The sequence below is a fragment of the Pleurodeles waltl genome, chromosome 3_1 (assembly GCF_031143425.1).
Source record: "Pleurodeles waltl isolate 20211129_DDA chromosome 3_1, aPleWal1.hap1.20221129, whole genome shotgun sequence".
NCBI lineage: Eukaryota > Metazoa > Chordata > Amphibia > Caudata > Salamandridae > Pleurodeles > Pleurodeles waltl.
In genome coordinates this window covers 1,988,043,509-1,988,069,775 of record NC_090440.1, presented here as the reverse complement: position 1 = coordinate 1,988,069,775, position 26,267 = coordinate 1,988,043,509, and the positions used below count along the sequence as shown (strand labels likewise).

The following is a 26,267-nucleotide window of genomic DNA, read 5'->3' as shown; positions in this document are numbered from 1 at the left end:
AAGACTATACTTTCAGGGATCATTTCTATAGTTTTTAATTGAGGAAATGTGTTCGAAAGTGTCTGGTCTTCGCTAACCACGAGGAAGAGTTGTAGTGTTTTCTTCTGAGCGCGAAGCCAGTGGACAGTGTTGCATTTGTGCAGCTGCTGTCTGCTATTGATGAACGTTCCTCTCTTCTTTTACGAAGAACTGGAGGAAGGAAACACAAACTGAGTGGTTAGCTTCTTGTTTCAGTTTAAGAGAGTACAGCATTTTAAACTTCTTTTCTTGGATATTTGATGGTTGCCAGATTCTCACTTGACTTGTATTTGCAATCACCTCTTTTGAGCTTTTTGGGGGCTTTCTTTTATAAACTGAGCTTTTCAAACGGTCTTTCTAATCGTAATTTGGTACATTTAAGTAAAGAGGGTCTTTTCAAATGGACCCGGGGAAGGGGAAGATTTACTCACCTTTTACGCAACTCAGCAGGACAACTTGAGGATAAAACGTAGAGAAACAAAGATATTTCTCCTTGTTGCTCCTCAGTTGGGAAGGCGTACGCGTTCCCAGGTTTACTACTCTTAGTAAATCTGGGAATGCATGAAAGAGCATGGGTGGATGCCTAAGATCACCCACTCCCTACCCATGGAACGCCTTCCCGGCAAACAGTAACGCAAGGCAGCGACTTGCGCTGCCATGGGTTACTCTAGATTTATTAAGACATGCAATGCCACGCAAGGTGGCCTTGCGTGGTTTAGTAAACCTCACTGATGCCCTGGTGTTGCCTTACGCTGTGATAACGCAAGCGTTTCATAAATCTGGGCCTCTATGTTTGATCTATTTTTAGAGTTTAGACATCTTCCACACAATTAGTGCCGCTCAGTGGCTTATCGCCCTGTCGAATTGACGTGGGAAAAAGGGGCTTTCTAATGCTAGTTAGTCTTTTTAGACTAAAACCAAGAGTAACACCCTGGTCACAGGTCCTAAAATGTATAAGGCTGTTGAGGATCTTAGACCGATGAGGACAAAGAACGCCGTCTTGGGCATTTGCTAAGGTGTTGCACGGGGACTCGCATAGCACAAAGTAACGTAAGCGTAAAGGATTGCATCTGATTACTTACCATAAAAGCCTGTAGGCGCAGCAGAAAATCATTCAGCTTCCCAGGAACGCTCGCACAACCTCTAGTACATCAAGGGCTAGATGTCTTAGGACATTGGAATTTTTTAAGATTCATTGGGGACAGTGAAGTTGCAACAATCAAATAATGGTTGGAATAAGCCATCTGGTCTAATATTCTAGCAAATGTCGTTTTTTTGGCTTTCCTGTTTAATTTAAAGCATTCTTACCTCATTGAACGAAATGTTGAGCTGTCAGCATAGGCGTCGTTCCTCTGCTGTCACATTAGTTAAATGCCCTGTCCCCTCGCTTTTGTCAATAACTCTCAACAGAAGACGTTTAATGATCCCTTTGGGCCCCTAATAATGTTCTCGTATGCTATATTAGAACACTGCAAGATTGATAGCCTCATGAAGAAAATCGGAATGCCAGCAGCTTTTAAACAGTAGAATAATCCCTGTACCTTGAAAATGGTAAAGCTGCAATGTGTGGAACCCCGGAGGCCGCCATTTTGGAGTTCAAACATGCCCCAATGCCGGGGAAACGAGGTGGGTGGGTTGGCGGCAGAGCGTGAATTGGAGAAGGTTCCGCTCTGGCGGCAGGCCAGTTGAGTGCTTCAAAACTTTGCCTAATCTTGGCTTTATAGGAGCCAGGAGCGTAGCCCGACTGCCTTCCCAGCAATGTCCTTTTTTAAAATAATGAAATAAATAGATAAGTAAATATAAAAACAAAAAACAAAGTAAGACTAAATTGTGGTACCCTCTAGCCTGCTGGAAGAGGGGATGTGGACTGTTTTTCGCCTTCAACTTGAGCCTGTCGTGCTGAAGCAATACTTTAGTTAGCGGCATAGACCACAGCAGCAGTTTTTAAAGTCTGTATCACTTACCATCTGAGAGCTAAGCCAGATGGCAGCAAAAATGCTGTTGTGACATCTTCCTGTGCCACTGGAACAGAGTGGCATAGCGTTATAAAAAGTTTCTGAAGAAAGAAACTGGAACTAGTGGGGCATATTTAAGAGAGGCTTGCACTGCAGTTGCGTGACTTCTAGTGACGCAACAGCGGTCAGACCTTTTAACCATATCTAGGAGATCACACAAAGCCACTTGGCGTGGCTTTGAATAGTCCCGTAGATAGTGATTAAGGCAAGGCATTGTAAAGCGGTGCGCTGGCTTACTCTGCATTAGGGAGGCGATCCAAGGGCTTTGCAGTGTGTGTTCCAACGCAACACCCATATTGTTAGACGCATCCCCAAATTTACAGAGCCATGTAAATCTGGGAATGCACCAACACCTTACCCCTCCCCAGGGGAGGGTCAGTGAGGAGAAATATCTTTATTTCTCTTTGTTGTTTCCCCTTTCTATGTGTGCTGCGTTTTGCAGCACGCATAGGAAAAGGGAAAAGCCTCCCAAGATTGTTTTTGTGTAGGAAGGTGCCTCTTCCTTCACAAAAACAATTTTGCCTACAACGCAGACAACCTTGCACCATGGTGCAAGGTTGCCGGCGCTGGCTCTAGGCAGTCAAAATGGCTCCAGCGCAGTGGAAAAGGACAGTATTGCATACATATAACACATTATTGCCCGTTTTCTTTGACACAGGGCACAGCAATGTGACTTGCTGTGGTGCCCTGCGCCAAAATTTCGTAAATCTGCCCCAGTGTTTGTAAGTGTCAGAGAGTTGTTGCAGAAAAGCCCTGATCTGGAAAGGAAGGGCAGAGTTGTATTTATGAAACAACTGTCTTTTGTTGATGGCTGTTCCTTTCTTCATTTGAGGAAGGGCTGGATGACGGATACATTCACTGAAATGTTCGGTTCCTATTCTGAAGAATACTAGGATCAAAATTGTCCCGACAAGGATTCACTCCCCGGTGAACGGAATCTTCTGTACAAGAAAAATAAACCGTGTTTTGGATACTTCTATAATACAGAGATGCCTAAAAGTCATGGGGCCTGGAAAAGCTGCATATGTTCAAAGCGGCTGGTAGGACAAGGTGTTGCTGATGTGAAGGCTTTCTTTGATGTCCAGGTATTCAGAGCTCATCTGAAAGTGGTAGGTTCCGTTGTAACCCGTGGTTCCTGCGGAATGCCATCGCCTTGTAAGGGTCTTACACGTGAACTGGGGGAGAGTTACTTTGTTTGGGGAGACTGATTGAAGACATTGCCATACATTTGATCTGTGGTGCAACTTTTCAAAATGTAAAGGTAGGTTGCTTGCTACACCTTTTGTTTCCATACTTGCAAACCTACCAGGTCGTTTCTCATTCACTAGCAATCAGTATCACGCTTTCGGCACATTGAAAGGTCATAATCTGAACCAAATATTCTGATTGAAAACTGTCTTCCTGCAAAATCCTGTGGAACCTGCCGTTTTGTTTCAAGTTTTCCCCATTTTCCCTTGTGTAAGGCATTGCAGTAGTCCAAATGAGTGCTAATTAATGCTCTGCCTCTTAACATGTAAATCGATTTGCGTCAGGAAGTTGAACATCTCACCAAGATATCTGAGGATGAAACTACCAGAGAAATCCATGTCTTGGCTTGAGCTTCAAAATGAAGGCTGTGAACAAGAATAATTCCCAGTGTTTTCACCACCTACACTTTCAGCACAGTATGATGTGAACTCAGAGGGCAAGTGTGTGCTGCTTTACTTGAACAGAGTAAGCGCTCTGGTGATTCTGTCCGATCTCCAGTAAAATTCACCCACTTCGTGCAGTCTGATAATGCGTAGCCATCTTGAAATGGTAATAATTGTCATTTAGTGCAGTGCCGAAAGCTCTGGAAGTAACGGTAGACTGTCTTTTTTGTGAGTTTACCAACTGTTTCTCTTACTTTTTAAACAAGTTAAAATGTGTTTGTTGCGGTAAACGAGAGCAGGAAAGGAAAGTATGGCTGCCGTTTCTTTACCTGTTTGAACTTTAACTTTCATACTGTAGTCCTCTGTCTGTTTCAGGAGCAGCCAACAGGTAACCTGTGTGTGTGTGTGTGTCTGTGTGTGAGACAGGGCCGGGAAAAGGCAGGCTGAATTTGATTGGTGGCTGATTTCTGATATGCAAATTTTTAAAGCATTGTGTCACCCGAGTTCTAGGGAGAACTCTTTCTTGCACAGAAATGCACGCGCATCTGCTGAATGCTATTTTGTGGTCTTATCTATATATTTATATGTTTTTTGACTTGATGCCCAACAGGTGCTTACTGTAGGTAAGAAGGGTTTCCACTTTTTCTGTCTGTGTGAGCTGGAAGTGGTTCAGGCAAGACTATACTTTCAGGGATCATTTCTATAGTTTTTAACTGAGGAAATGTGTTCGAAAGTGTCTGGTCTTCGCTAACCACGAGGAAGAGTTGTAGTGTTTTCTTCTGAGCGCGAAGCCAGTGGACAGTGTTGCATTTGTGCAGCTGCTGTCTGCTATTGATGAACGTTCCTCTCTTCTTTTACGAAGAACTGGAGGAAGGAAACACAAACTGAGTGGTTAGCTTCTTGTTTCAGTTTAAGAGAGTACAGCATTTTAAACTTCTTTTCTTGGATATTTGATGGTTGCCAGATTCTCACTTGACTTGTATTTGCAATCACCTCTTTTGGGCTTTTTTGGGGCTTTCTTTTATAAACTGAGCTTTTCAAACGGTCTTTCTAATCGTAATTTGGTACATTTAAGTAAGGAGGGTCTTTTCAAATGGACCCGAGGAAGGGGAAGATTTACTCACCTCTTACGCAACTCAGCAGGACAACTTGAGGATAAAACGTAGAGAAACAAAGATATTTCTCCTTGTTGCTCCTCAGTTGGGAAGGCGTACGCGTTCCCAGGTTTACTACTCTTAGTAAATCTGGGAATGCATGAAAGAGCATGGGTGGATGCCTAAGATCACCCACTCCCTACCCATGGAACGCCTTCCCGGCAAACAGTAACGCAAGGCAGCGACTTGCGCTGCCATGGGTTACTCTAGATTTATTAAGACATGCAATGCCACGCAAGGTGGCCTTGCGTGGTTTAGTAAACCTCACTGATGCCCTGGTGTTGCCTTACGCTGTGATAACGCAAGCGTTTCATAAATCTGGGCCTCTATGTTTGATCTATTTTTAGAGTTTAGACATCTTCCACACAATTAGTGCCGCTCAGTGGCTTATCGCCCTGTCGAATTGACGTGGGGAAAAGGGGCTTTCTAATGCTAGTTAGTCTTTTTAGACTAAAACCAAGAGTAACACCCTGGTCACAGGTCCTAAAATGTATAAGGCTGTTGAGGATCTTAGACCGATGAGGACAAAGAACGCCGTCTTGGGCATTTGCTAAGGTGTTGCACGGGGACTCGCATAGCACAAAGTAACGTAAGCGTAAAGGATTGCATCTGATTACTTACCATAAAAGCCTGTAGGCGCAGCAGAAAATCATTCAGCTTCCCAGGAACGCTCGCACAACCTCTAGTACATCAAGGGCTAGATGTCTTAGGACATTGGAATTTTTTAAGATTCATTGGGGACAGTGAAGTTGCAACAATCAAATAATGGTTGGAATAAGCCATCTGGTCTAATATTCTAGCAAATGTCGTTTTTTTGGCTTTCCTGTTTAATTTAAAGCATTCTTACCTCATTGAACGAAATGTTGAGCTGTCAGCATAGGCGTCGTTCCTCTGCTGTCACATTAGTTAAATGCCCTGTCCCCTCGCTTTTGTCAATAACTCTCAACAGAAGACGTTTAATGATCCCTTTGGGCCCCTAATAATGTTCTCGTATGCTATATTAGAACACTGCAAGATTGATAGCCTCATGAAGAAAATCGGAATGCCAGCAGCTTTTAAACAGTAGAATAATCCCTGTACCTTGAAAATGGTAAAGCTGCAATGTGTGGAACCCCGGAGGCCGCCATTTTGGAGTTCAAACATGCCCCAATGCCGGGGAAACGAGGTGGGTGGGTTGGCGGCAGAGCGTGAATTGGAGAAGGTTCCGCTCTGGCGGCAGGCCAGTTGAGTGCTTCAAAACTTTGCCTAATCTTGGCTTTATAGGAGCCAGGAGCGTAGCCCGACTGCCTTCCCAGCAATGTCCTTTTTTAAAATAATGAAATAAATAGATAAGTAAATATAAAAACAAAAAACAAAGTAAGACTAAATTGTGGTACCCTCTAGCCTGCTGGAAGAGGGGATGTGGACTGTTTTTCGCCTTCAACTTGAGCCTGTCGTGCTGAAGCAATACTTTAGTTAGCGGCATAGACCACAGCAGCAGTTTTTAAAGTCTGTATCACTTACCATCTGAGAGCTAAGCCAGATGGCAGCAAAAATGCTGTTGTGACATCTTCCTGTGCCACTGGAACAGAGTGGCATAGCGTTATAAAAAGTTTCTGAAGAAAGAAACTGGAACTAGTGGGGCATATTTAAGAGAGGCTTGCACTGCAGTTGCGTGACTTCTAGTGACGCAACAGCGGTCAGACCTTTTAACCATATCTAGGAGATCACGCAAAGCCACTTGGCGTGGCTTTGAATAGTCCCGTAGATAGTGATTAAGGCAAGGCATTGTAAAGCGGTGCGCTGGCTTACTCTGCATTAGGGAGGCGATCCAAGGGCTTTGCAGTGTGTGTTCCAACGCAACACCCATGTTGTTAGACGCATCCCCAAATTTACAGAGCCATGTAAATCTGGGAATGCACCAACACCTTACCCCTCCCCAGGGGAGGGTCAGTGAGGAGAAATATCTTTATTTCTCTTTGTTGTTTCCCCTTTCTATGTGTGCTGCGTTTTGCAGCACGCATAGGAAAAGGGAAAAGCCTCCCAAGATTGTTTTTGTGTAGGAAGGTGCCTCTTCCTTCACAAAAACAATTTTGCCTACAACGCAGACAACCTTGCACCATGGTGCAAGGTTGCCGGCGCTGGCTCTAGGCAGTCAAAATGGCTCCAGCGCAGTGGAAAAGGACAGTATTGCATACATATAACACATTATTGCCCGTTTTCTTTGACACAGGGCACAGCAATGTGACTTGCTGTGCTGCCCTGCGCCAAAATGTCGTAAATCTGCCCCAGTGTTTGTAAGTGTCAGAGAGTTGTTGCAGAAAAGCCCTGATCTGGAAAGGAAGGGCAGAGTTGTATTTATGAAACAACTGTCTTTTGTTGATGGCTGTTCCTTTCTTCATTTGAGGAAGGGCTGGATGACGGATACATTCACTGAAATGTTCGGTTCCTATTCTGAAGAATACTAGGATCAAAATTGTCCCGACAAGGATTCACTCCCCGGTGAACGGAATCTTCTGTACAAGAAAAATAAACCGTGTTTTGGATACTTCTATAATACAGAGATGCCTAAAAGTCATGGGGCCTGGAAAAGCTGCATATGTTCAAAGCGGCTGGTAGGACAAGGTGTTGCTGATGTGAAGGCTTTCTTTGATGTCCAGGTATTCAGAGCTCATCTGAAAGTGGTAGGTTCCGTTGTAACCCGTGGTTCCTGCGGAATGCCATCGCCTTGTAAGGGTCTTACACGTGAACTGGGGGAGAGTTACTTTGTTTGGGGAGACTGATTGAAGACATTGCCATACATTTGATCTGTGGTGCAACTTTTCAAAATGTAAAGGTAGGTTGCTTGCTACACCTTTTGTTTCCATACTTGCAAACCTACCAGGTCGTTTCTCATTCACTAGCAATCAGTATCACGCTTTCGGCACATTGAAAGGTCATAATCTGAACCAAATATTCTGATTGAAAACTGTCTTCCTGCAAAATCCTGTGGAACCTGCCGTTTTGTTTCAAGTTTTCCCCATTTTCCCTTGTGTAAGGCATTGCAGTAGTCCAAATGAGTGCTAATTAATGCTCTGCCTCTTAACATGTAAATCGATTTGCGTCAGGAAGTTGAACATCTCACCAAGATATCTGAGGATGAAACTACCAGAGAAATCCATGTCTTGGCTTGAGCTTCAAAATGAAGGCTGTGAACAAGAATAATTCCCAGTGTTTTCACCACCTACACTTTCAGCACAGTATGATGTGAACTCAGAGGGCAAGTGTGTGCTGCTTTACTTGAACAGAGTAAGCGCTCTGGTGATTCTGTCCGATCTCCAGTAAAATTCACCCACTTCGTGCAGTCTGATAATGCGTAGCCATCTTGAAATGGTAATAATTGTCATTTAGTGCAGTGCCGAAAGCTCTGGAAGTAACGGTAGACTGTCTTTTTTGTGAGTTTACCAACTGTTTCTCTTACTTTTTAAACAAGTTAAAATGTGTTTGTTGCGGTAAACGAGAGCAGGAAAGGAAAGTATGGCTGCCGTTTCTTTACCTGTTTGAACTTTAACTTTCATACTGTAGTCCTCTGTCTGTTTCAGGAGCAGCCAACAGGTAACCTGTGTGTGTGTGTGTGTCTGTGTGTGAGACAGGGCCGGGAAAAGGCAGGCTGAATTTGATTGGTGGCTGATTTCTGATATGCAAATTTTTAAAGCATTGTGTCACCCGAGTTCTAGGGAGAACTCTTTCTTGCACAGAAATGCACGCGCATCTGCTGAATGCTATTTTGTGGTCTTATCTATATATTTATATGTTTTTTGACTTGATGCCCAACAGGTGCTTACTGTAGGTAAGAAGGGTTTCCACTTTTTCTGTCTGTGTGAGCTGGAAGTGGTTCAGGCAAGACTATACTTTCAGGGATCATTTCTATAGTTTTTAACTGAGGAAATGTGTTCGAAAGTGTCTGGTCTTCGCTAACCACGAGGAAGAGTTGTAGTGTTTTCTTCTGAGCGCGAAGCCAGTGGACAGTGTTGCATTTGTGCAGCTGCTGTCTGCTATTGATGAACGTTCCTCTCTTCTTTTACGAAGAACTGGAGGAAGGAAACACAAACTGAGTGGTTAGCTTCTTGTTTCAGTTTAAGAGAGTACAGCATTTTAAACTTCTTTTCTTGGATATTTGATGGTTGCCAGATTCTCACTTGACTTGTATTTGCAATCACCTCTTTTGGGCTTTTTTGGGGCTTTCTTTTATAAACTGAGCTTTTCAAACGGTCTTTCTAATCGTAATTTGGTACATTTAAGTAAGGAGGGTCTTTTCAAATGGACCCGAGGAAGGGGAAGATTTACTCACCTCTTACGCAACTCAGCAGGACAACTTGAGGATAAAACGTAGAGAAACAAAGATATTTCTCCTTGTTGCTCCTCAGTTGGGAAGGCGTACGCGTTCCCAGGTTTACTACTCTTAGTAAATCTGGGAATGCATGAAAGAGCATGGGTGGATGCCTAAGATCACCCACTCCCTACCCATGGAACGCCTTCCCGGCAAACAGTAACGCAAGGCAGCGACTTGCGCTGCCATGGGTTACTCTAGATTTATTAAGACATGCAATGCCACGCAAGGTGGCCTTGCGTGGTTTAGTAAACCTCACTGATGCCCTGGTGTTGCCTTACGCTGTGATAACGCAAGCGTTTCATAAATCTGGGCCTCTATGTTTGATCTATTTTTAGAGTTTAGACATCTTCCACACAATTAGTGCCGCTCAGTGGCTTATCGCCCTGTCGAATTGACGTGGGGAAAAGGGGCTTTCTAATGCTAGTTAGTCTTTTTAGACTAAAACCAAGAGTAACACCCTGGTCACAGGTCCTAAAATGTATAAGGCTGTTGAGGATCTTAGACCGATGAGGACAAAGAACGCCGTCTTGGGCATTTGCTAAGGTGTTGCACGGGGACTCGCATAGCACAAAGTAACGTAAGCGTAAAGGATTGCATCTGATTACTTACCATAAAAGCCTGTAGGCGCAGCAGAAAATCATTCAGCTTCCCAGGAACGCTCGCACAACCTCTAGTACATCAAGGGCTAGATGTCTTAGGACATTGGAATTTTTTAAGATTCATTGGGGACAGTGAAGTTGCAACAATCAAATAATGGTTGGAATAAGCCATCTGGTCTAATATTCTAGCAAATGTCGTTTTTTTGGCTTTCCTGTTTAATTTAAAGCATTCTTACCTCATTGAACGAAATGTTGAGCTGTCAGCATAGGCGTCGTTCCTCTGCTGTCACATTAGTTAAATGCCCTGTCCCCTCGCTTTTGTCAATAACTCTCAACAGAAGACGTTTAATGATCCCTTTGGGCCCCTAATAATGTTCTCGTATGCTATATTAGAACACTGCAAGATTGATAGCCTCATGAAGAAAATCGGAATGCCAGCAGCTTTTAAACAGTAGAATAATCCCTGTACCTTGAAAATGGTAAAGCTGCAATGTGTGGAACCCCGGAGGCCGCCATTTTGGAGTTCAAACATGCCCCAATGCCGGGGAAACGAGGTGGGTGGGTTGGCGGCAGAGCGTGAATTGGAGAAGGTTCCGCTCTGGCGGCAGGCCAGTTGAGTGCTTCAAAACTTTGCCTAATCTTGGCTTTATAGGAGCCAGGAGCGTAGCCCGACTGCCTTCCCAGCAATGTCCTTTTTTAAAATAATGAAATAAATAGATAAGTAAATATAAAAACAAAAAACAAAGTAAGACTAAATTGTGGTACCCTCTAGCCTGCTGGAAGAGGGGATGTGGACTGTTTTTCGCCTTCAACTTGAGCCTGTCGTGCTGAAGCAATACTTTAGTTAGCGGCATAGACCACAGCAGCAGTTTTTAAAGTCTGTATCACTTACCATCTGAGAGCTAAGCCAGATGGCAGCAAAAATGCTGTTGTGACATCTTCCTGTGCCACTGGAACAGAGTGGCATAGCGTTATAAAAAGTTTCTGAAGAAAGAAACTGGAACTAGTGGGGCATATTTAAGAGAGGCTTGCACTGCAGTTGCGTGACTTCTAGTGACGCAACAGCGGTCAGACCTTTTAACCATATCTAGGAGATCACGCAAAGCCACTTGGCGTGGCTTTGAATAGTCCCGTAGATAGTGATTAAGGCAAGGCATTGTAAAGCGGTGCGCTGGCTTACTCTGCATTAGGGAGGCGATCCAAGGGCTTTGCAGTGTGTGTTCCAACGCAACACCCATGTTGTTAGACGCATCCCCAAATTTACAGAGCCATGTAAATCTGGGAATGCACCAACACCTTACCCCTCCCCAGGGGAGGGTCAGTGAGGAGAAATATCTTTATTTCTCTTTGTTGTTTCCCCTTTCTATGTGTGCTGCGTTTTGCAGCACGCATAGGAAAAGGGAAAAGCCTCCCAAGATTGTTTTTGTGTAGGAAGGTGCCTCTTCCTTCACAAAAACAATTTTGCCTACAACGCAGACAACCTTGCACCATGGTGCAAGGTTGCCGGCGCTGGCTCTAGGCAGTCAAAATGGCTCCAGCGCAGTGGAAAAGGACAGTATTGCATACATATAACACATTATTGCCCGTTTTCTTTGACACAGGGCACAGCAATGTGACTTGCTGTGCTGCCCTGCGCCAAAATGTCGTAAATCTGCCCCAGTGTTTGTAAGTGTCAGAGAGTTGTTGCAGAAAAGCCCTGATCTGGAAAGGAAGGGCAGAGTTGTATTTATGAAACAACTGTCTTTTGTTGATGGCTGTTCCTTTCTTCATTTGAGGAAGGGCTGGATGACGGATACATTCACTGAAATGTTCGGTTCCTATTCTGAAGAATACTAGGATCAAAATTGTCCCGACAAGGATTCACTCCCCGGTGAACGGAATCTTCTGTACAAGAAAAATAAACCGTGTTTTGGATACTTCTATAATACAGAGATGCCTAAAAGTCATGGGGCCTGGAAAAGCTGCATATGTTCAAAGCGGCTGGTAGGACAAGGTGTTGCTGATGTGAAGGCTTTCTTTGATGTCCAGGTATTCAGAGCTCATCTGAAAGTGGTAGGTTCCGTTGTAACCCGTGGTTCCTGCGGAATGCCATCGCCTTGTAAGGGTCTTACACGTGAACTGGGGGAGAGTTACTTTGTTTGGGGAGACTGATTGAAGACATTGCCATACATTTGATCTGTGGTGCAACTTTTCAAAATGTAAAGGTAGGTTGCTTGCTACACCTTTTGTTTCCATACTTGCAAACCTACCAGGTCGTTTCTCATTCACTAGCAATCAGTATCACGCTTTCGGCACATTGAAAGGTCATAATCTGAACCAAATATTCTGATTGAAAACTGTCTTCCTGCAAAATCCTGTGGAACCTGCCGTTTTGTTTCAAGTTTTCCCCATTTTCCCTTGTGTAAGGCATTGCAGTAGTCCAAATGAGTGCTAATTAATGCTCTGCCTCTTAACATGTAAATCGATTTGCGTCAGGAAGTTGAACATCTCACCAAGATATCTGAGGATGAAACTACCAGAGAAATCCATGTCTTGGCTTGAGCTTCAAAATGAAGGCTGTGAACAAGAATAATTCCCAGTGTTTTCACCACCTACACTTTCAGCACAGTATGATGTGAACTCAGAGGGCAAGTGTGTGCTGCTTTACTTGAACAGAGTAAGCGCTCTGGTGATTCTGTCCGATCTCCAGTAAAATTCACCCACTTCGTGCAGTCTGATAATGCGTAGCCATCTTGAAATGGTAATAATTGTCATTTAGTGCAGTGCCGAAAGCTCTGGAAGTAACGGTAGACTGTCTTTTTTGTGAGTTTACCAACTGTTTCTCTTACTTTTTAAACAAGTTAAAATGTGTTTGTTGCGGTAAACGAGAGCAGGAAAGGAAAGTATGGCTGCCGTTTCTTTACCTGTTTGAACTTTAACTTTCATACTGTAGTCCTCTGTCTGTTTCAGGAGCAGCCAACAGGTAACCTGTGTGTGTGTGTGTGTCTGTGTGTGAGACAGGGCCGGGAAAAGGCAGGCTGAATTTGATTGGTGGCTGATTTCTGATATGCAAATTTTTAAAGCATTGTGTCACCCGAGTTCTAGGGAGAACTCTTTCTTGCACAGAAATGCACGCGCATCTGCTGAATGCTATTTTGTGGTCTTATCTATATATTTATATGTTTTTTGACTTGATGCCCAACAGGTGCTTACTGTAGGTAAGAAGGGTTTCCACTTTTTCTGTCTGTGTGAGCTGGAAGTGGTTCAGGCAAGACTATACTTTCAGGGATCATTTCTATAGTTTTTAACTGAGGAAATGTGTTCGAAAGTGTCTGGTCTTCGCTAACCACGAGGAAGAGTTGTAGTGTTTTCTTCTGAGCGCGAAGCCAGTGGACAGTGTTGCATTTGTGCAGCTGCTGTCTGCTATTGATGAACGTTCCTCTCTTCTTTTACGAAGAACTGGAGGAAGGAAACACAAACTGAGTGGTTAGCTTCTTGTTTCAGTTTAAGAGAGTACAGCATTTTAAACTTCTTTTCTTGGATATTTGATGGTTGCCAGATTCTCACTTGACTTGTATTTGCAATCACCTCTTTTGGGCTTTTTTGGGGCTTTCTTTTATAAACTGAGCTTTTCAAACGGTCTTTCTAATCGTAATTTGGTACATTTAAGTAAGGAGGGTCTTTTCAAATGGACCCGGGGAAGGGGAAGATTTACTCACCTCTTACGCAACTCAGCAGGACAACTTGAGGATAAAACGTAGAGAAACAAAGATATTTCTCCTTGTTGCTCCTCAGTTGGGAAGGCGTACGCGTTCCCAGGTTTACTACTCTTAGTAAATCTGGGAATGCATGAAAGAGCATGGGTGGATGCCTAAGATCACCCACTCCCTACCCATGGAACGCCTTCCCGGCAAACAGTAACGCAAGGCAGCGACTTGCGCTGCCATGGGTTACTCTAGATTTATTAAGACATGCAATGCCACGCAAGGTGGCCTTGCGTGGTTTAGTAAACCTCACTGATGCCCTGGTGTTGCCTTACGCTGTGATAACGCAAGCGTTTCATAAATCTGGGCCTCTATGTTTGATCTATTTTTAGAGTTTAGACATCTTCCACACAATTAGTGCCGCTCAGTGGCTTATCGCCCTGTCGAATTGACGTGGGGAAAAGGGGCTTTCTAATGCTAGTTAGTCTTTTTAGACTAAAACCAAGAGTAACACCCTGGTCACAGGTCCTAAAATGTATAAGGCTGTTGAGGATCTTAGACCGATGAGGACAAAGAACGCCGTCTTGGGCATTTGCTAAGGTGTTGCACGGGGACTCGCATAGCACAAAGTAACGTAAGCGTAAAGGATTGCATCTGATTACTTACCATAAAAGCCTGTAGGCGCAGCAGAAAATCATTCAGCTTCCCAGGAACGCTCGCACAACCTCTAGTACATCAAGGGCTAGATGTCTTAGGACATTGGAATTTTTTAAGATTCATTGGGGACAGTGAAGTTGCAACAATCAAATAATGGTTGGAATAAGCCATCTGGTCTAATATTCTAGCAAATGTCGTTTTTTTGGCTTTCCTGTTTAATTTAAAGCATTCTTACCTCATTGAACGAAATGTTGAGCTGTCAGCATAGGCGTCGTTCCTCTGCTGTCACATTAGTTAAATGCCCTGTCCCCTCGCTTTTGTCAATAACTCTCAACAGAAGACGTTTAATGATCCCTTTGGGCCCCTAATAATGTTCTCGTATGCTATATTAGAACACTGCAAGATTGATAGCCTCATGAAGAAAATCGGAATGCCAGCAGCTTTTAAACAGTAGAATAATCCCTGTACCTTGAAAATGGTAAAGCTGCAATGTGTGGAACCTCGGAGGCCGCCATTTTGGAGTTCAAACATGCCCCAATGCCGGGGAAACGAGGTGGGTGGGTTGGCGGCAGAGCGTGAATTGGAGAAGGTTCCACTCTGGCGGCAGGCCAGTTGAGTGCTTCAAAACTTTGCCTAATCTTGGCTTTATAGGAGCCAGGAGCGTAGCCCGACTGCCTTCCCAGCAATGTCCTTTTTTAAAATAATGAAATAAATAGATAAGTAAATATAAAAACAAAAAACAAAGTAAGACTAAATTGTGGTACCCTCTAGCCTGCTGGAAGAGGGGATGTGGACTGTTTTTCGCCTTCAACTTGAGCCTGTCGTGCTGAAGCAATACTTTAGTTAGCGGCATAGACCACAGCAGCAGTTTTTAAAGTCTGTATCACTTACCATCTGAGAGCTAAGCCAGATGGCAGCAAAAATGCTGTTGTGACATCTTCCTGTGCCACTGGAACAGAGTGGCATAGCGTTATAAAAAGTTTCTGAAGAAAGAAACTGGAACTAGTGGGGCATATTTAAGAGAGGCTTGCACTGCAGTTGCGTGACTTCTAGTGACGCAACAGCGGTCAGACCTTTTAACCATATCTAGGAGATCACGCAAAGCCACTTGGCGTGGCTTTGAATAGTCCCGTAGATAGTGATTAAGGCAAGGCATTGTAAAGCGGTGCGCTGGCTTACTCTGCATTAGGGAGGCGATCCAAGGGCTTTGCAGTGTGTGTTCCAACGCAACACCCATGTTGTTAGACGCATCCCCAAATTTACAGAGCCATGTAAATCTGGGAATGCACCAACACCTTACCCCTCCCCAGGGGAGGGTCAGTGAGGAGAAATATCTTTATTTCTCTTTGTTGTTTCCCCTTTCTATGTGTGCTGCGTTTTGCAGCACGCATAGGAAAAGGGAAAAGCCTCCCAAGATTGTTTTTGTGTAGGAAGGTGCCTCTTCCTTCACAAAAACAATTTTGCCTACAACGCAGACAACCTTGCACCATGGTGCAAGGTTGCCGGCGCTGGCTCTAGGCAGTCAAAATGGCTCCAGCGCAGTGGAAAAGGACAGTATTGCATACATATAACACATTATTGCCCGTTTTCTTTGACACAGGGCACAGCAATGTGACTTGCTGTGCTGCCCTGCGCCAAAATGTCGTAAATCTGCCCCAGTGTTTGTAAGTGTCAGAGAGTTGTTGCAGAAAAGCCCTGATCTGGAAAGGAAGGGCAGAGTTGTATTTATGAAACAACTGTCTTTTGTTGATGGCTGTTCCTTTCTTCATTTGAGGAAGGGCTGGATGACGGATACATTCACTGAAATGTTCGGTTCCTATTCTGAAGAATACTAGGATCAAAATTGTCCCGACAAGGATTCACTCCCCGGTGAACGGAATCTTCTGTACAAGAAAAATAAACCGTGTTTTGGATACTTCTATAATACAGAGATGCCTAAAAGTCATGGGGCCTGGAAAAGCTGCATATGTTCAAAGCGGCTGGTAGGACAAGGTGTTGCTGATGTGAAGGCTTTCTTTGATGTCCAGGTATTCAGAGCTCATCTGAAAGTGGTAGGTTCCGTTGTAACCCGTGGTTCCTGCGGAATGCCATCGCCTTGTAAGGGTCTTACACGTGAACTGGGGGAGAGTTACTTTGTTTGGGGAGACTGATTGAAGACATTGCCATACATTTGATCTGTGGTGCAACTTTTCAAAATGTAAAGGTAGGTTGCTTGCTACACCTTTTGTTTCCATACTTGCAAACCTACCAGGTCGTTTCTCATTCACTAGCAATCAGTATCACGCTTTTGGCACATTGAAAGGTCATAATCTGAACCAAATATTCTGATTGAAAACTGTCTTCCTGCAAAATCCTGTGGAACCTGCCGTTTTGTTTCAAGTTTTCCCCATTTTCCCTTGTGTAAGGCATTGCAGTAGTCCAAATGAGTGCTAATTAATGCTCTGCCTCTTAACATGTAAATCGATTTGCGTCAGGAAGTTGAACATCTCACCAAGATATCTGAGGATGAAACTACCAGAGAAATCCATGTCTTGGCTTGAGCTTCAAAATGAAGGCTGTGAACAAGAATAATTCCCAGTGTTTTCACCACCTACACTTTCAGCACAGTATGATGTGAACTCAGAGGGCAAGTGTGTGCTGCTTTACTTGAACAGAGTAAGCGCTCTGGTGATTCTGTCCGATCTCCAGTAAAATTCACCCACTTCGTGCAGTCTGATAATGCGTAGCCATCTTGAAATGGTAATAATTGTCATTTAGTGCAGTGCCGAAAGCTCTGGAAGTAACGGTAGACTGTCTTTTTTGTGAGTTTACCAACTGTTTCTCTTACTTTTTAAACAAGTTAAAATGTGTTTGTTGCGGTAAACGAGAGCAGGAAAGGAAAGTATGGCTGCCGTTTCTTTACCTGTTTGAACTTTAACTTTCATACTGTAGTCCTCTGTCTGTTTCAGGAGCAGCCAACAGGTAACCTGTGTGTGTGTGTGTGTCTGTGTGTGAGACAGGGCCGGGAAAAGGCAGGCTGAATTTGATTGGTGGCTGATTTCTGATATGCAAATTTTTAAAGCATTGTGTCACCCGAGTTCTAGGGAGAACTCTTTCTTGCACAGAAATGCACGCGCATCTGCTGAATGCTATTTTGTGGTCTTATCTATATATTTATATGTTTTTTGACTTGATGCCCAACAGGTGCTTACTGTAGGTAAGAAGGGTTTCCACTTTTTCTGTCTGTGTGAGCTGGAAGTGGTTCAGGCAAGACTATACTTTCAGGGATCATTTCTATAGTTTTTAACTGAGGAAATGTGTTCGAAAGTGTCTGGTCTTCGCTAACCACGAGGAAGAGTTGTAGTGTTTTCTTCTGAGCGCGAAGCCAGTGGACAGTGTTGCATTTGTGCAGCTGCTGTCTGCTATTGATGAACGTTCCTCTCTTCTTTTACGAAGAACTGGAGGAAGGAAACACAAACTGAGTGGTTAGCTTCTTGTTTCAGTTTAAGAGAGTACAGCATTTTAAACTTCTTTTCTTGGATATTTGATGGTTGCCAGATTCTCACTTGACTTGTATTTGCAATCACCTCTTTTGGGCTTTTTTGGGGCTTTCTTTTATAAACTGAGCTTTTCAAACGGTCTTTCTAATCGTAATTTGGTACATTTAAGTAAGGAGGGTCTTTTCAAATGGACCCGGGGAAGGGGAAGATTTACTCACCTCTTACGCAACTCAGCAGGACAACTTGAGGATAAAACGTAGAGAAACAAAGATATTTCTCCTTGTTGCTCCTCAGTTGGGAAGGCGTACGCGTTCCCAGGTTTACTACTCTTAGTAAATCTGGGAATGCATGAAAGAGCATGGGTGGATGCCTAAGATCACCCACTCCCTACCCATGGAACGCCTTCCCGGCAAACAGTAACGCAAGGCAGCGACTTGCGCTGCCATGGGTTACTCTAGATTTATTAAGACATGCAATGCCACGCAAGGTGGCCTTGCGTGGTTTAGTAAACCTCACTGATGCCCTGGTGTTGCCTTACGCTGTGATAACGCAAGCGTTTCATAAATCTGGGCCTCTATGTTTGATCTATTTTTAGAGTTTAGACATCTTCCACACAATTAGTGCCGCTCAGTGGCTTATCGCCCTGTCGAATTGACGTGGGGAAAAGGGGCTTTCTAATGCTAGTTAGTCTTTTTAGACTAAAACCAAGAGTAACACCCTGGTCACAGGTCCTAAAATGTATAAGGCTGTTGAGGATCTTAGACCGATGAGGACAAAGAACGCCGTCTTGGGCATTTGCTAAGGTGTTGCACGGGGACTCGCATAGCACAAAGTAACGTAAGCGTAAAGGATTGCATCTGATTACTTACCATAAAAGCCTGTAGGCGCAGCAGAAAATCATTCAGCTTCCCAGGAACGCTCGCACAACCTCTAGTACATCAAGGGCTAGATGTCTTAGGACATTGGAATTTTTTAAGATTCATTGGGGACAGTGAAGTTGCAACAATCAAATAATGGTTGGAATAAGCCATCTGGTCTAATATTCTAGCAAATGTCGTTTTTTTGGCTTTCCTGTTTAATTTAAAGCATTCTTACCTCATTGAACGAAATGTTGAGCTGTCAGCATAGGCGTCGTTCCTCTGCTGTCACATTAGTTAAATGCCCTGTCCCCTCGCTTTTGTCAATAACTCTCAACAGAAGACGTTTAATGATCCCTTTGGGCCCCTAATAATGTTCTCGTATGCTATATTAGAACACTGCAAGATTGATAGCCTCATGAAGAAAATCGGAATGCCAGCAGCTTTTAAACAGTAGAATAATCCCTGTACCTTGAAAATGGTAAAGCTGCAATGTGTGGAACCCCGGAGGCCGCCATTTTGGAGTTCAAACATGCCCCAATGCCGGGGAAACGAGGTGGGTGGGTTGGCGGCAGAGCGTGAATTGGAGAAGGTTCCGCTCTGGCGGCAGGCCAGTTGAGTGCTTCAAAACTTTGCCTAATCTTGGCTTTATAGGAGCCAGGAGCGTAGCCCGACTGCCTTCCCAGCAATGTCCTTTTTTAAAATAATGAAATAAATAGATAAGTAAATATAAAAACAAAAAACAAAGTAAGACTAAATTGTGGTACCCTCTAGCCTGCTGGAAGAGGGGATGTGGACTGTTTTTCGCCTTCAACTTGAGCCTGTCGTGCTGAAGCAATACTTTAGTTAGCGGCATAGACCACAGCAGCAGTTTTTAAAGTCTGTATCACTTACCATCTGAGAGCTAAGCCAGATGGCAGCAAAAATGCTGTTGTGACATCTTCCTGTGCCACTGGAACAGAGTGGCATAGCGTTATAAAAAGTTTCTGAAGAAAGAAACTGGAACTAGTGGGGCATATTTAAGAGAGGCTTGCACTGCAGTTGCGTGACTTCTAGTGACGCAACAGCGGTCAGACCTTTTAACCATATCTAGGAGATCACGCAAAGCCACTTGGCGTGGCTTTGAATAGTCCCGTAGATAGTGATTAAGGCAAGGCATTGTAAAGCGGTGCGCTGGCTTACTCTGCATTAGGGAGGCGATCCAAGGGCTTTGCAGTGTGTGTTCCAATGCAACACCCATGTTGTTAGACGCATCCCCAAATTTACAGAGCCATGTAAATCTGGGAATGCACCAACACCTTACCCCTCCCCAGGGGAGGGTCAGTGAGGAGAAATATCTTTATTTCTCTTTGTTGTTTCCCCTTTCTATGTGTGCTGCGTTTTGCAGCACGCATAGGAAAAGGGAAAAGCCTCCCAAGATTGTTTTTGTGTAGGAAGGTGCCTCTTCCTTCACAAAAACAATTTTGCCTACAACGCAGACAACCTTGCACCATGGTGCAAGGTTGCCGGCGCTGGCTCTAGGCAGTCAAAATGGCTCCAGCGCAGTGGAAAAGGACAGTATTGCATACATATAACACATTATTGCCCGTTTTCTTTGACACAGGGCACAGCAATGTGACTTGCTGTGCTGCCCTGCGCCAAAATGTCGTAAATCTGCCCCAGTGTTTGTAAGTGTCAGAGAGTTGTTGCAGAAAAGCCCTGATCTGGAAAGGAAGGGCAGAGTTGTATTTATGAAACAACTGTCTTTTGTTGATGGCTGTTCCTTTCTTCATTTGAGGAAGGGCTGGATGACGGATACATTCACTGAAATGTTCGGTTCCTATTCTGAAGAATACTAGGATCAAAATTGTCCCGACAAGGATTCACTCCCCGGTGAACGGAATCTTCTGTACAAGAAAAATAAACCGTGTTTTGGATACTTCTATAATACAGAGATGCCTAAAAGTCATGGGGCCTGGAAAAGCTGCATATGTTCAAAGCGGCTGGTAGGACAAGGTGTTGCTGATGTGAAGGCTTTCTTTGATGTCCAGGTATTCAGAGCTCATCTGAAAGTGGTAGGTTCCGTTGTAACCCGTGGTTCCTGCGGAATGCCATCGCCTTGTAAGGGTCTTACACGTGAACTGGGGGAGAGTTACTTTGTTTGGGGAGACTGATTGAAGACATTGCCATACATTTGATCTGTGGTGCAACTTTTCAAAATGTAAAGGTAGGTTGCTTGCTACACCTTTTGTTTCCATACTTGCAAACCTACCAGGTCGTTTCTCATTCACTAGCAATCAGTATCACGCTTTTGGCACATTGAAAGGTCATAATCTGAACCAAATATTCTGATTGAAAACTGTCTTCCTGCAAAATCCTGTGGAACCTGCCGTTTTGTTTCAAGTTTTCCCCATTTTCCCTTGTGTAAGGCATTGCAGTAGTCCAAATGAGTGCTAATTAATGCTCTGCCTCTTAACATGTAAATCGATTTGCGTCAGGAAGTTGAACATCTCACCAAGATATCTGAGGATGAAACTACCAGAGAAATCCATGTCTTGGCTTGAGCTTCAAAATGAAGGCTGTGAACAAGAATAATTCCCAGTGTTTTCACCACCTACACTTTCAGCACAGTATGATGTGAACTCAGAGGGCAAGTGTGTGCTGCTTTACTTGAACAGAGTAAGCGCTCTGGTGATTCTGTCCGATCTCCAGTAAAATTCACCCACTTCGTGCAGTCTGATAATGCGTAGCCATCTTGAAATGGTAATAATTGTCATTTAGTGCAGTGCCGAAAGCTCTGGAAGTAACGGTAGACTGTCTTTTTTGTGAGTTTACCAACTGTTTCTCTTACTTTTTAAACAAGTTAAAATGTGTTTGTTGCGGTAAACGAGAGCAGGAAAGGAAAGTATGGCTGCCGTTTCTTTACCTGTTTGAACTTTAACTTTCATACTGTAGTCCTCTGTCTGTTTCAGGAGCAGCCAACAGGTAACCTGTGTGTGTGTGTGTGTCTGTGTGTGAGACAGGGCCGGGAAAAGGCAGGCTGAATTTGATTGGTGGCTGATTTCTGATATGCAAATTTTTAAAGCATTGTGTCACCCGAGTTCTAGGGAGAACTCTTTCTTGCACAGAAATGCACGCGCATCTGCTGAATGCTATTTTGTGGTCTTATCTATATATTTATATGTTTTTTGACTTGATGCCCAACAGGTGCTTACTGTAGGTAAGAAGGGTTTCCACTTTTTCTGTCTGTGTGAGCTGGAAGTGGTTCAGGCAAGACTATACTTTCAGGGATCATTTCTATAGTTTTTAACTGAGGAAATGTGTTCGAAAGTGTCTGGTCTTCGCTAACCACGAGGAAGAGTTGTAGTGTTTTCTTCTGAGCGCGAAGCCAGTGGACAGTGTTGCATTTGTGCAGCTGCTGTCTGCTATTGATGAACGTTCCTCTCTTCTTTTACGAAGAACTGGAGGAAGGAAACACAAACTGAGTGGTTAGCTTCTTGTTTCAGTTTAAGAGAGTACAGCATTTTAAACTTCTTTTCTTGGATATTTGATGGTTGCCAGATTCTCACTTGACTTGTATTTGCAATCACCTCTTTTGGGCTTTTTTGGGGCTTTCTTTTATAAACTGAGCTTTTCAAACGGTCTTTCTAATCGTAATTTGGTACATTTAAGTAAGGAGGGTCTTTTCAAATGGACCCGGGGAAGGGGAAGATTTACTCACCTCTTACGCAACTCAGCAGGACAACTTGAGGATAAAACACTTGAGGATAAAACGTAGAGAAACAAAGATATTTCTCCTTGTTGCTCCTCAGTTGGGAAGGCGTACGCGTTCCCAGGTTTACTACTCTTAGTAAATCTGGGAATGCATGAAAGAGCATGGGTGGATGCCTAAGATCACCCACTCCCTACCCATGGAACGCCTTCCCGGCAAACAGTAACGCAAGGCAGCGACTTGCGCTGCCATGGGTTACTCTAGATTTATTAAGACATGCAATGCCACGCAAGGTGGCCTTGCGTGGTTTAGTAAACCTCACTGATGCCCTGGTGTTGCCTTACGCTGTGATAACGCAAGCGTTTCATAAATCTGGGCCTCTATGTTTGATCTATTTTTAGAGTTTAGACATCTTCCACACAATTAGTGCCGCTCAGTGGCTTATCGCCCTGTCGAATTGACGTGGGGAAAAGGGGCTTTCTAATGCTAGTTAGTCTTTTTAGACTAAAACCAAGAGTAACACCCTGGTCACAGGTCCTAAAATGTATAAGGCTGTTGAGGATCTTAGACCGATGAGGACAAAGAACGCCGTCTTGGGCATTTGCTAAGGTGTTGCACGGGGACTCGCATAGCACAAAGTAACGTAAGCGTAAAGGATTGCATCTGATTACTTACCATAAAAGCCTGTAGGCGCAGCAGAAAATCATTCAGCTTCCCAGGAACGCTCGCACAACCTCTAGTACATCAAGGGCTAGATGTCTTAGGACATTGGAATTTTTTAAGATTCATTGGGGACAGTGAAGTTGCAACAATCAAATAATGGTTGGAATAAGCCATCTGGTCTAATATTCTAGCAAATGTCGTTTTTTTGGCTTTCCTGTTTAATTTAAAGCATTCTTACCTCATTGAACGAAATGTTGAGCTGTCAGCATAGGCGTCGTTCCTCTGCTGTCACATTAGTTAAATGCCCTGTCCCCTCGCTTTTGTCAATAACTCTCAACAGAAGACGTTTAATGATCCCTTTGGGCCCCTAATAATGTTCTCGTATGCTATATTAGAACACTGCAAGATTGATAGCCTCATGAAGAAAATCGGAATGCCAGCAGCTTTTAAACAGTAGAATAATCCCTGTACCTTGAAAATGGTAAAGCTGCAATGTGTGGAACCTCGGAGGCCGCCATTTTGGAGTTCAAACATGCCCCAATGCCGGGGAAACGAGGTGGGTGGGTTGGCGGCAGAGCGTGAATTGGAGAAGGTTCCACTCTGGCGGCAGGCCAGTTGAGTGCTTCAAAACTTTGCCTAATCTTGGCTTTATAGGAGCCAGGAGCGTAGCCCGACTGCCTTCCCAGCAATGTCCTTTTTTAAAATAATGAAATAAATAGATAAGTAAATATAAAAACAAAAAACAAAGTAAGACTAAATTGTGGTACCCTCTAGCCTGCTGGAAGAGGGGATGTGGACTGTTTTTCGCCTTCAACTTGAGCCTGTCGTGCTGAAGCAATACTTTAGTTAGCGGCATAGACCACAGCAGCAGTTTTTAAAGTCTGTATCACTTACCATCTGAGAGCTAAGCCAGATGGCAGCAAAAATGCTGTTGTGACATCTTCCTGTGCCACTGGAACAGAGTGGCATAGCGTTATAAAAAGTTTCTGAAGAAAGAAACTGGAACTAGTGGGGCATATTTAAGAGAGGCTTGCACTGCAGTTGCGTGACTTCTAGTGACGCAACAGCGGTCAGACCTTTTAACCATATCTAGGAGATCACGCAAAGCCACTTGGCGTGGCTTTGAATAGTCCCGTAGATAGTGATTAAGGCAAGGCATTGTAAAGCGGTGCGCTGGCTTACTCTGCATTAGGGAGGCGATCCAAGGGCTTTGCAGTGTGTGTTCCAACGCAACACCCATGTTGTTAGACGCATCCCCAAATTTACAGAGCCATGTAAATCTGGGAATGCACCAACACCTTACCCCTCCCCAGGGGAGGGTCAGTGAGGAGAAATATCTTTATTTCTCTTTGTTGTTTCCCCTTTCTATGTGTGCTGCGTTTTGCAGCACGCATAGGAAAAGGGAAAAGCCTCCCAAGATTGTTTTTGTGTAGGAAGGTGCCTCTTCCTTCACAAAAACAATTTTGCCTACAACGCAGACAACCTTGCACCATGGTGCAAGGTTGCCGGCGCTGGCTCTAGGCAGTCAAAATGGCTCCAGCGCAGTGGAAAAGGACAGTATTGCATACATATAACACATTATTGCCCGTTTTCTTTGACACAGGGCACAGCAATGTGACTTGCTGTGCTGCCCTGCGCCAAAATGTCGTAAATCTGCCCCAGTGTTTGTAAGTGTCAGAGAGTTGTTGCAGAAAAGCCCTGATCTGGAAAGGAAGGGCAGAGTTGTATTTATGAAACAACTGTCTTTTGTTGATGGCTGTTCCTTTCTTCATTTGAGGAAGGGCTGGATGACGGATACATTCACTGAAATGTTCGGTTCCTATTCTGAAGAATACTAGGATCAAAATTGTCCCGACAAGGATTCACTCCCCGGTGAACGGAATCTTCTGTACAAGAAAAATAAACCGTGTTTTGGATACTTCTATAATACAGAGATGCCTAAAAGTCATGGGGCCTGGAAAAGCTGCATATGTTCAAAGCGGCTGGTAGGACAAGGTGTTGCTGATGTGAAGGCTTTCTTTGATGTCCAGGTATTCAGAGCTCATCTGAAAGTGGTAGGTTCCGTTGTAACCCGTGGTTCCTGCGGAATGCCATCGCCTTGTAAGGGTCTTACACGTGAACTGGGGGAGAGTTACTTTGTTTGGGGAGACTGATTGAAGACATTGCCATACATTTGATCTGTGGTGCAACTTTTCAAAATGTAAAGGTAGGTTGCTTGCTACACCTTTTGTTTCCATACTTGCAAACCTACCAGGTCGTTTCTCATTCACTAGCAATCAGTATCACGCTTTTGGCACATTGAAAGGTCATAATCTGAACCAAATATTCTGATTGAAAACTGTCTTCCTGCAAAATCCTGTGGAACCTGCCGTTTTGTTTCAAGTTTTCCCCATTTTCCCTTGTGTAAGGCATTGCAGTAGTCCAAATGAGTGCTAATTAATGCTCTGCCTCTTAACATGTAAATCGATTTGCGTCAGGAAGTTGAACATCTCACCAAGATATCTGAGGATGAAACTACCAGAGAAATCCATGTCTTGGCTTGAGCTTCAAAATGAAGGCTGTGAACAAGAATAATTCCCAGTGTTTTCACCACCTACACTTTCAGCACAGTATGATGTGAACTCAGAGGGCAAGTGTGTGCTGCTTTACTTGAACAGAGTAAGCGCTCTGGTGATTCTGTCCGATCTCCAGTAAAATTCACCCACTTCGTGCAGTCTGATAATGCGTAGCCATCTTGAAATGGTAATAATTGTCATTTAGTGCAGTGCCGAAAGCTCTGGAAGTAACGGTAGACTGTCTTTTTTGTGAGTTTACCAACTGTTTCTCTTACTTTTTAAACAAGTTAAAATGTGTTTGTTGCGGTAAACGAGAGCAGGAAAGGAAAGTATGGCTGCCGTTTCTTTACCTGTTTGAACTTTAACTTTCATACTGTAGTCCTCTGTCTGTTTCAGGAGCAGCCAACAGGTAACCTGTGTGTGTGTGTGTGTCTGTGTGTGAGACAGGGCCGGGAAAAGGCAGGCTGAATTTGATTGGTGGCTGATTTCTGATATGCAAATTTTTAAAGCATTGTGTCACCCGAGTTCTAGGGAGAACTCTTTCTTGCACAGAAATGCACGCGCATCTGCTGAATGCTATTTTGTGGTCTTATCTATATATTTATATGTTTTTTGACTTGATGCCCAACAGGTGCTTACTGTAGGTAAGAAGGGTTTCCACTTTTTCTGTCTGTGTGAGCTGGAAGTGGTTCAGGCAAGACTATACTTTCAGGGATCATTTCTATAGTTTTTAACTGAGGAAATGTGTTCGAAAGTGTCTGGTCTTCGCTAACCACGAGGAAGAGTTGTAGTGTTTTCTTCTGAGCGCGAAGCCAGTGGACAGTGTTGCATTTGTGCAGCTGCTGTCTGCTATTGATGAACGTTCCTCTCTTCTTTTACGAAGAACTGGAGGAAGGAAACACAAACTGAGTGGT

The 26,267-nt window shown here is 43.9% G+C and overlaps 7 non-coding genes across 7 annotated transcripts; all 7 read left to right on the top strand.

Annotated features, from left to right (window-relative positions):
* On the top strand, positions 1–218 carry LOC138286134 (small nucleolar RNA U3). Its single transcript, XR_011201827.1, has one exon. It is a non-coding gene; the product is annotated as a small nucleolar RNA U3 (small nucleolar RNA).
* A 4,121-nt stretch (positions 219–4,339) lies between these two features.
* On the top strand, positions 4,340–4,557 carry LOC138286043 (small nucleolar RNA U3). Its single transcript, XR_011201739.1, has one exon. It is a non-coding gene; the product is annotated as a small nucleolar RNA U3 (small nucleolar RNA).
* A 4,121-nt stretch (positions 4,558–8,678) lies between these two features.
* On the top strand, positions 8,679–8,896 carry LOC138286042 (small nucleolar RNA U3). The gene has a single exon (XR_011201738.1). It is a non-coding gene; the product is annotated as a small nucleolar RNA U3 (small nucleolar RNA).
* A 4,121-nt stretch (positions 8,897–13,017) lies between these two features.
* Positions 13,018–13,235, top strand: LOC138286041 (small nucleolar RNA U3). Its single transcript, XR_011201737.1, has one exon. It is a non-coding gene; the product is annotated as a small nucleolar RNA U3 (small nucleolar RNA).
* A 4,121-nt stretch (positions 13,236–17,356) lies between these two features.
* On the top strand, positions 17,357–17,574 carry LOC138286040 (small nucleolar RNA U3). The gene has a single exon (XR_011201736.1). It is a non-coding gene; the product is annotated as a small nucleolar RNA U3 (small nucleolar RNA).
* A 4,121-nt stretch (positions 17,575–21,695) lies between these two features.
* Positions 21,696–21,913, top strand: LOC138286039 (small nucleolar RNA U3). Its single transcript, XR_011201735.1, has one exon. It is a non-coding gene; the product is annotated as a small nucleolar RNA U3 (small nucleolar RNA).
* A 4,136-nt stretch (positions 21,914–26,049) lies between these two features.
* LOC138286038 (small nucleolar RNA U3) lies at positions 26,050–26,267 on the top strand. The gene has a single exon (XR_011201734.1). It is a non-coding gene; the product is annotated as a small nucleolar RNA U3 (small nucleolar RNA).